The sequence below is a fragment of the Gobio gobio genome, assembly GCF_949357685.1.
Source record: "Gobio gobio genome assembly, chromosome: 19".
NCBI classification, from domain to species: Eukaryota; Metazoa; Chordata; class Actinopteri; order Cypriniformes; family Gobionidae; genus Gobio; species Gobio gobio.
In genome coordinates, this window is record NC_137112.1 from 25,141,487 (window position 1) to 25,150,580 (window position 9,094).

The window sequence follows — 9,094 nt, forward strand, 5'->3', positions numbered from 1 at the left end:
TATCTTTGTATTCTTCTTTAATGCTAGCGTTGTTAAAATGAGGGTACTTTCTAATCTTCAACTATCTTGTGAATCGACGCACCAAGGGCACGGTTGCCACATTGTGGATAAACTAATTACTAATCAAATTTGCGTCATGCGCTCTGTACGCTGACCCTCCTGCATACTTTGGCCTTTAGAATGATTTCGGTCAATCTTGAAGCTTACAGGAACAGTTTCCCAAAAACAAATTAAAAGTTCTGTCCTGAAACTCTAGATGGCGCAGGCTGACAGGTCCTTAAAGGTGCAGTGCGTATATTCTGAGAAACGCTGTTGAAAGTGGATCAGACCGAGCACTAAAACACACGTGTAGCCAATCAGCAGTGAGGGGCGTGTCCCAGTGGTGTAGTCTAGTTTTTTGTAGTGAGTATACTGTGATCCCCCCCCCCCTCCCAGCCTCATACGCACCCATCCAAAATTCCAATTTATTATAAGCGACAAAAGACAGTCAGCCGATAAAACCTGTGCTCCAGGTACCATATTCATGTAGTATAATCATTCTTAAAGGTATAGTTCACCCAAAAATTAAAATTGTATTGTAATCTCCTCACCCTCAAGTTGTTCCAAAACTGAGTTTCTTTCTTCTGTTTAACACAAAAGATGACATTTTTAAAAATGTTGGTAATCAGACAGTTGACTTCCACAGTAGGAAAAAATATACACTATGAAAGTCAATGGGTGCTGCCAACTGTCTGATTACCAACATTTTTAAAAATATCATCTTGAAAAAGGCTATTGAAGCTATCTATTGAAAAATGTATCTGTTTTCAATAGCTAATTACTATAACTACACTGTAAAACATTTTTTTACAAGACTACATTGCATATCAGCTGGTATGTGCAGGTGGGCAAGGGGTGGGCAATATGGGCATCAGGCTAATATGAGAAATTTATTATGATATGAGTTATTTTTTAGGCTATATAAAAGAACAAATAAGCAAATTACAAAAACAATAGCCTAAATTAAAAAAAAAAAAATCAGATAGAGTAGGTTTATTTAATATGTATACATTTATTTAACACCTGTAGTTGTTTGATTAACATGAATGACAGACAGGAATTGGGCTGCTGAATAAATCGACGTAATATTCTGACACATATCCAGTTATTACCCACCTGTTTTCGTTAAGCCATAACCGACTGTGTTCTTGTGAGATACTCCACACGATGGATATTTGGACATCTGTGTGTGCGTGTTGAATATTAAGGGGCAAGGAGAACTGATTCCGCCTATCCTGCCTTCACTAACTGCAAGTTAATCGATAAAGAATAGTAATTGAATTGTAATTTTGTGATACGATGTTATATACATATAATTATAAATGATGTGCTGGACTGTCATGGCTAATGCAGAACTTGCTGAATGATGCGCATCAGAGGGGATTTAAAAGTGTGTATACTCAATGCCGACTGATAAAGAAGTGGGTATACGCCGTATAGCCTGCACTACACCAGTGAATATAACATGTCTGACAGATTAATCACTGAATGGATAATTTTGCATGTGATGGCTCACACGATGAAAGATTATAAATTGTGAAGTGTTTGACAGTTTCACTGAGAATCAAACCCATCAGTTTTGATGATCAAGCCATGTGCATTTAGTCATTGTGCAAATTGTAGACAATTGTACTTAACTCTTTTGCGCATGTGCCAAAACATTTGCAATTTGCTTAAATCAATAAGAAATTCGAGAATTGAGCCAAAGCGATTGAGAAAAACGGTAACGTATTTGCTGCAATAATGGTAAATAATATAGAAGTATTTGGACACAATATTCAGAATAACTATATATATCACAAAATATCAAACCAAGAAGCTTTTATTTTAAAGAAAGATAGCTCAAGCTAAAAATTTCACTGAAATGTGCATAGGCCTATGCTACGTACCTCTCAACCAGCAGATGTCGCTACTGCCACAATATTTAACTCGCTGAACCATGACTTTGAAGTAAAAGTGTTCTATCTATCTATCTATCTATCTATCTATCTATCTATCTATCTATCTATCTATCTATCTATCTATCTATCTATCTATCTATCTGTCTATCTGTCTATCTGTCTATCTGTCTGTCTGTCTGTCTGTCTGTCTGTCTGTCTATCTATCTGTCTGTCTGTCTGTCTGTCTGTCTGTCTGTCTGTCTGTCAACAAAAACAAAACCTCTGTCAAATGCTCACACTTAAGATAGGTGGTAATGCAAATATAAAAGCATACTGTATGTTTTAACTTAAAGGTCACTTTTTCTGACTTTAGTTGTTTAAAATAAATGTACGTCTAACTCTTCATTATGTAATCATGTTAATTTTAAATGTTTTGTACCTTTTGCCATACATGTTGTATTTTAAAGGTTTCAAATGGCATGTTAAGAGAAATGTCATCCTTTTATGGCCTTTGCATCTTCATTTATGTCTAAAGCAACAGTTTGGGGTTTTAATCAGCAGCTTAGTGGTGTACACTGGAAGACAACATACACTGAGGTCATCTGTGTTGTGCCCTTAAATCAGCTTCTCTGACATGAAGCAAGACTAATGTTTGTAATTTCATGAGACTAAAACTGCACTGGATATTTACAAAGATCACAAATGTCTGTATTTACCATTTGAATCAAACCTAATAAAATTCAAAAAATCTAAATCAAAACTGTAGGCCTATTTTAGAGGTTACAAACAAGGTCTCAGTTGACCATTTTAACACTTCAGACCATAACAACAGCATTTTCCAAATCACTGCTATTCTAAGGAATAATTGGGCTTTTTAAAGGGATAAAAAATACTATGGTAGTCAAATGGGGGGCGAGATCTGCTTGGTTACAAACATTCTAAATATCTTTGTGGTGACAGAATTTTATTTTTTGGGTGAACTTTCCCTTAAGACTGGTTAGGGATGCATTGGCCTACTACATTTTTATATAGGCCTATATTATTTGTTATATTTTTAGGAACAATGAGAAAGAGAACAAATAAAACAGCATAAATAGATTTTCTTATAGAGGGTACACAGGCATTGTATACTAGTGTACATGACTCAATAATGTTTTTTGTTGTTGACATTATTGACATGAATGCCATGAATCGCTGGATAGAAATAAGTGTTAGTCACACTGCAAAAAAAATCTAATTTTCTTTAATTTGTGTTAAAAAAAAATGTTGTTGAATTTGTGTTGATTTTAAACACACACATATATAACCTTACATTTTAATACCCTGAAACAAGTTAAAATATAAGAACTACAAAAATTCACCATTAAACTAATACAAGGAAACATTATTTGATTCATATGCAATAATATAGCAAAATATAGTAAAAAATAAATAAAAGTATTTACCAACCCATTTTGATGCATGCAGAGTAAGGTGACCAGATTTCTGAAATGGAAACCGGGGACATTTCCTATTTGAGTGGTCAAAATATCACTAAGAAATCTCATTTGTTATTGGGCCTGTCGATTAATTAAAAACGGGGACAATATATTTTTGAATGTTTTTTGTTGTCGTTGTGGGCTCCCTATATTATTATTAACATGAATAATTATTATGATTTAGTTGGTCTGGTTTTAATACAATTCACCGCACCCGCAAAAACAAAACAAAAAAACAATCAAACAATGAAAACAGTTAATAGTAAAACCACCACTGTAAATCACAAGCCGTTCAAAACAATATTAGAACATGACTTAACAAAAACACATTATACAAATAAACTATTTAACAAATGTAATTGTATTTAATACTTTCATTTTCACAAGTTTATACTGTATAAATTACTTCTTTTTTTACTTTAAATGTTTTGTTACGTTTGTGCTTGAAAATAACTCTATCTTTAATTGGTCTTGTTATTTTGCATTTTAGGCTTATTTTAAGCATGTGTTTAAGTATGTGTATTCTGCATTTATGTATTTGTTGTGAGCTGCTTTGTGACTGTGGAACTTTTGGGGACAAAACAATCCCGCACCCCGTTGAGGATCTGTTATAAAGCACATGCAAACAGTAATTTAACATGAATGGTTAGTGTGTTACTACCATGAAAGTGATAACGATGTTTCTTGTGATATTTGACGATAATGGCGCTCTGCTCTCGGTTACGTTCATCATGAAGCGGCGCGCGCGACCAAGTAGAGTCAGCGTAGCTCACAGCGCCATCTGCTGGAGAAATAATCACTACACGATTGCTCCAGCAGCTGCTGTATGTTGGGCTTTTTTGCAATGTATATGCCATATGCGGGCTGTTTTGAACGAGCTGTAAAACGGGGACATTTCCGGAAAACGGGGACGTCTAATTGCAGAGATATCTAGCATTTCTGAGTGATGATGATGCAGAGGAATCACTGAATCAAAGTTTTGAACTGAGTCAATGAAACATTTTCAGACTTTTTTATTAAAGATTAAGTTTGTAACTTCAATAAATGTGTTCAGATCGATGCGCGGTCACGTGCTCTGCTCATGAATGATTTGAGTTTTAGTTGCTATGGCGACGCATGTTATGAATTCAGACTCTTGTGCATGCACACCGATCTCGATCTGTTGTTGAGAGAGACGAGGCGAATTCACAAACTTTTGCAGAATATTTTCTGTGCTGACTTTGAGATTTTGAAGCTGTTTTGACGATTCCTGAGACAAGACTTTTATTCTGGAAGAACATCGCAGGACACAGAGTTATATTTTTGAGTTTTAGTTCTTATTATTTCTAAGGATAGTGCTATATTGTTGTTCTTTTCTTATTTTCGAGTTTGATTAATTTTTTGTTTTTCTTTTCTTTTTTTCTTTTCTGGGAGGAGTATTTTTGAGGAGAGTTTATTGTATTGTATTGTATTGTATTGTGTTTTGTTGTGTTGTGTTTTGTGTTTTGTATTGCTTTTATTCCAGATTGGACGAGGAGGTCGATGGCGAATATGATGGGTGAAACAGGCGGTGAGTGCTTTAGGTTTTTCGTTTGTTTATGGGATGTAGGGGAGAGTGGGGTGATTTGTGCCAGGGGGGAAGTAGTTCCACCCAGTACCGTCGCAAGGGCTGTGCCAAGCGTGCGACCGCACAGGGCCTCGCGCAAAAGTAAAGACGACAGCTGACTTGATGATGTAAAGCCAATAGTTAAAGTTCATGTTTTTGTCCTTCAAAATACTATAATAGTTTTAAAAAAACATAGCTAAAAGTGTGTATGGTGATGCTTTATTATTCTGCTTGTTAAAAATGTATTATGCAGTAACTTGCAATAGCCCATTTCTCTGTGCGTGTGACGGTGATTCATGCGCATACATGTCAGTCAGGGGGCATCGCACGTCAAGTTCATAGAGCTTTATTCCCAGTCCATTCAAATTTCAGATTTTTGGCCGCCTCTGACATGGGTCAAACCATAGATATTACCTACGAAGTTCAAGTAAATACGCTAGAAATGTGCGCTCATTCAAGCATGTGCATTTATTGCATGGATGGAGAAAGCACAGACGCTTGCATTTCATCTGACGGTATGCACAAAAGGTTTTTTATTTAACACTATTAAAGTTAAATAATCATAACCTAACTATTACTCACCTGTCGGAGCATCAGTGAGAGCAATGGATCCGCAGAATGGGTAACTTAAAGCCTCTATCTCGAGACGTTTTAAACGTTTTTTAAATCCGAAAACTGCAAAAAGCAACGAAATTGTCAGACATCCATTTTGTTCATTTTCACAGAGGAAATACTGAAAAACAGCGCTGGTCCTCTCAATACTGTCTGTTTATAATTGTACCGACTGAGAAATGGCTTCTGATGATTCAGTGAGAGAGCAGTCCAAACTAATTCAAGTGCATTCTGGGCGTTTTGCAAACGCATTTGACCCCTTCATAATTTAGAACATATTTTTAGCGTAAAAATGTGCGCACTGCCCAGTTCAGTTACACGGTTTAACTTCTTGAACCTGCTGTTAAACTGAATATACGATTTTTTTTTCTTAAATATCCACATAAACAACAAATTGTTCGTCACTATAGCAACAGAGTAGACCCCAGTTAAAAGGCTATACCCCCGGGCCTGGCACATCACGTTCGCACAGGGCCTCGCACCCCCCTTGCGATGGGCCTGCTTCCACCCATTTGTTTCTGGAAAACCATAGAAGGAATTGGTCATGTGACCACATAATTTTGAAAAGCCATCAATTTTACTCATCCTCTAAAGAAGGGAGACATGTGGCATGAGAGGTTAGCACATTTTAGCCCAAAAAACGGTATTTTTTCCCTCTCAAAGTAAAATTTCTCTGATCACGTTTTTTTGATTGTAGCGTCTGAACAATTATAGACAAGTTTGAAAACATTTCACACATGTTTTAGTGCTTTAGCAGGCTACACAATGAGTCTATACAGTTAACATGATGTTAGCTCTTAACTGCTGGATCATGCTAGTTTTTACAAACTTGTGAGTCTGGGGTGATTTGTGCCAAAGTTGAAAGAAGTCTGTGGATGGAAAGTCCATCTTTACATTGAAAGAAAACGATGAAGGAGTCATCCCTAGAGGTGCTCAAGAAACCTTACCCATACCCCAAAAACTTGGTGGTACAGCCAGAAGAGAGCAGAAGTTTATATTCCCCTGCAGCATTGACAAGTGGGATGTTAAGTAGTAAGGCCAGATCCAGACCACCTAGATCTACATACCCACAGGGGATAATCTGGAGAAGTGAGGAGATGGGCATTTCTCATCAGTGTTTGACTCACCTGCCATTTGTTTCATTTAGCTAACACTGATTTCAGTTTTGTTAATAAAGAGAAATTTACTCACAATAGGATGTTTAGAAATGAGCCTCACTTTATTCTTATATGTTACATATTTGACAGGCAGCTTTCTATGTGTGCCAACAGGCATTTATTGCCAAAGCCTTTTTGGCTGAAATGATTCACAAATATCAAATATATTGTGTATTGAAGTTTTTTGTCTTTTCCCAAAAACTACAAAATATGACTTATTCCAACAGTTTAATAGGGTGACAATATCTAAATAAACCTTAAATTAGTAATTTTGTATTGAATTTGTCTTGCTTTCATATAGCATTACAGTTCATAACATTAAAATGTTCTGTTTTACTTCAGAAATCACTGGCACAATTTACCCCAACGTATTCTCCCCAAAGGCACAACTTACCCCTCACCAGGGGCAAGTTGTGCCACGAGACCACTTTTTTCCCCAAAAGCTATATTTCTGAAACAATTTATTTCAGATCCAAAGTTATTGTTCTCAGGGATGCACCACATCCTGAAATATATGTACGTTCTTAAGTTGAAGACATTACTGTCATGGCCTCACTTTAAAGTCACTTTGAGTAAAAACTGGCACAACTCACCCCACTCTCCCCTAATGTTACTGAAAAATTCCAGCCTCAGGCCGCTCCAGATCCAGGAGAGCCACTTTCTCTCAGATGGCTGGTCAGGAGGTTTGGAGACGCGGTTTTGAGGACCGGACCCAGACACAGATCCAGGAGCTTCTACACATTTAGCACTTCTGTCTTCTGAGTTTTGTGTTTCTGTGTCCACAGGTCAGACTGACAGGAAGAGGGAGTGGCAGAGCGGCAGCCGGCTGAGCCAGGACGATGGACGTCCGTCCACTCCATCTAAACTCCTTCGCAGAGGTCAGAATAGGCTTTTATTGAAGAAGTTATGGCTCAGTTAACAAATAATGTGTCTTTGAAAATAGAAAGTTGGAAAAAAAAAATAAAGTAACAATTTGATTATTAATATGTCCAAATCATCTTTGTCCCTCTCTGACAATATAGTGAGGTGGTTCTGTAGCGAGTCGTTGAGCCTCAGCAGCCGAGGCTCGTACATAGTCGATTGGAAGTGGAGTGGCCATAGATCGGATAGCCTAAGCGAACAGGGCAGTTGCAGCCACTGTAGTTTGTCCTGGTCCGACAGCCCCGAAGAGTGGATGTGGCCTCTGCTGCCAGGTCAAGTTCCCGTCGAGCCAACGGAGACTTCAAATGGCCTTTCACCAGTGAACAAGAGCTCAACAGGTGAGACTGAAATAAAGCTGGGCGGTGTAAAGTGTACAGATGGAGATTTTGCTATTTCATGCGTAAGACAGTCACAGTACAGGCACATTTATTTATTTTTTCTGGATTTAACAGTAAAATGTAAGGTATGTCATTATATCATTGCCTATTTCGACGTCAAAGATGTTTCTAATAATTCAGTTTTGTTTTCTTCATTTCAGAAAAACCTGCAGAATGTAAGAAGAGGAAAGGAGATCGTTCTTTCTTCAGGAACGTGTGTCAGGCTATGAGGCGCTCGCTCCTCTGCTGTTGTCTCAGTGCTGAGGATGTTGTGGAGCCGTTTGTTCCTCCAGCGGATCTGGAGCCAGAACCCGATCCTGGTCCATCATCACCTGATCCAGATCACTCCGGCGTCAAGCCAAGTAAGGGTCAGTCCACAGACATTATTTCTCCAACATTGTTTTAAACAGTATTATTATTGTCTTGTTTGCACTGTTATTTTTAATATAAAACAAAGGATCCAGCAAGCTCATATATTTCTCATATTTTGTTTTTCAGACTCCTTTGAGACTCTCTATACCGTGGGAGAGATGATTGGATCCGGAGGATTCGGAAGAGTGTTCAAGGGAACACGGAAACTTGATGGCAAAAAGGTAAAGCAATTTTGCTGAATTGTACAAACAGGCGTTTGAACACTGTTACAGTTATTGAACATTGTTTTTTTTTTTTGTTTTGTTTTTTGCAGATTGCCATCAAGCAGATGCGCAAGATCAACAACGATCGTTATCTTGATATTGTAAGTTGGTCAAAAGTTAAATGTGTATTTGTTGTTTAAGTGCTGATTACTGTAGTCAATACTCCTGGAGGAAGCATTAGGTGTAAATGTAATAGATCAGTAAACCTGGAAAGGCTCTGATGATCGTATCTATAAAGATCAAAGAAAAGTACATTTAAAAATGATATGTTTTCTTCAGATTTTGACCCAGCTAACCTTCTGTCTACTACTTTTCTCTAGCCCGGGCATCCCACACCTCTCGTAACAGAAGTGGCGCTGCTGCTCATGATGAGGCAAGAACCCACAAGCCCCTACGTCATCCGACTGTAC

At 37.6% G+C, this 9,094-nt stretch overlaps 1 long non-coding RNA gene across 1 annotated transcript; it reads left to right on the forward strand.

The window, feature by feature from the left end:
• The first annotated feature begins 8,340 nt into the window (after positions 1-8,340).
• On the forward strand, positions 8,341-9,094 carry LOC307143374. Its single transcript, XR_013818597.1, has 4 exons — positions 8,341-8,411; positions 8,548-8,642; positions 8,735-8,785; positions 9,005-9,094. It is a non-coding gene; the product is annotated as an uncharacterized lncRNA (long non-coding RNA).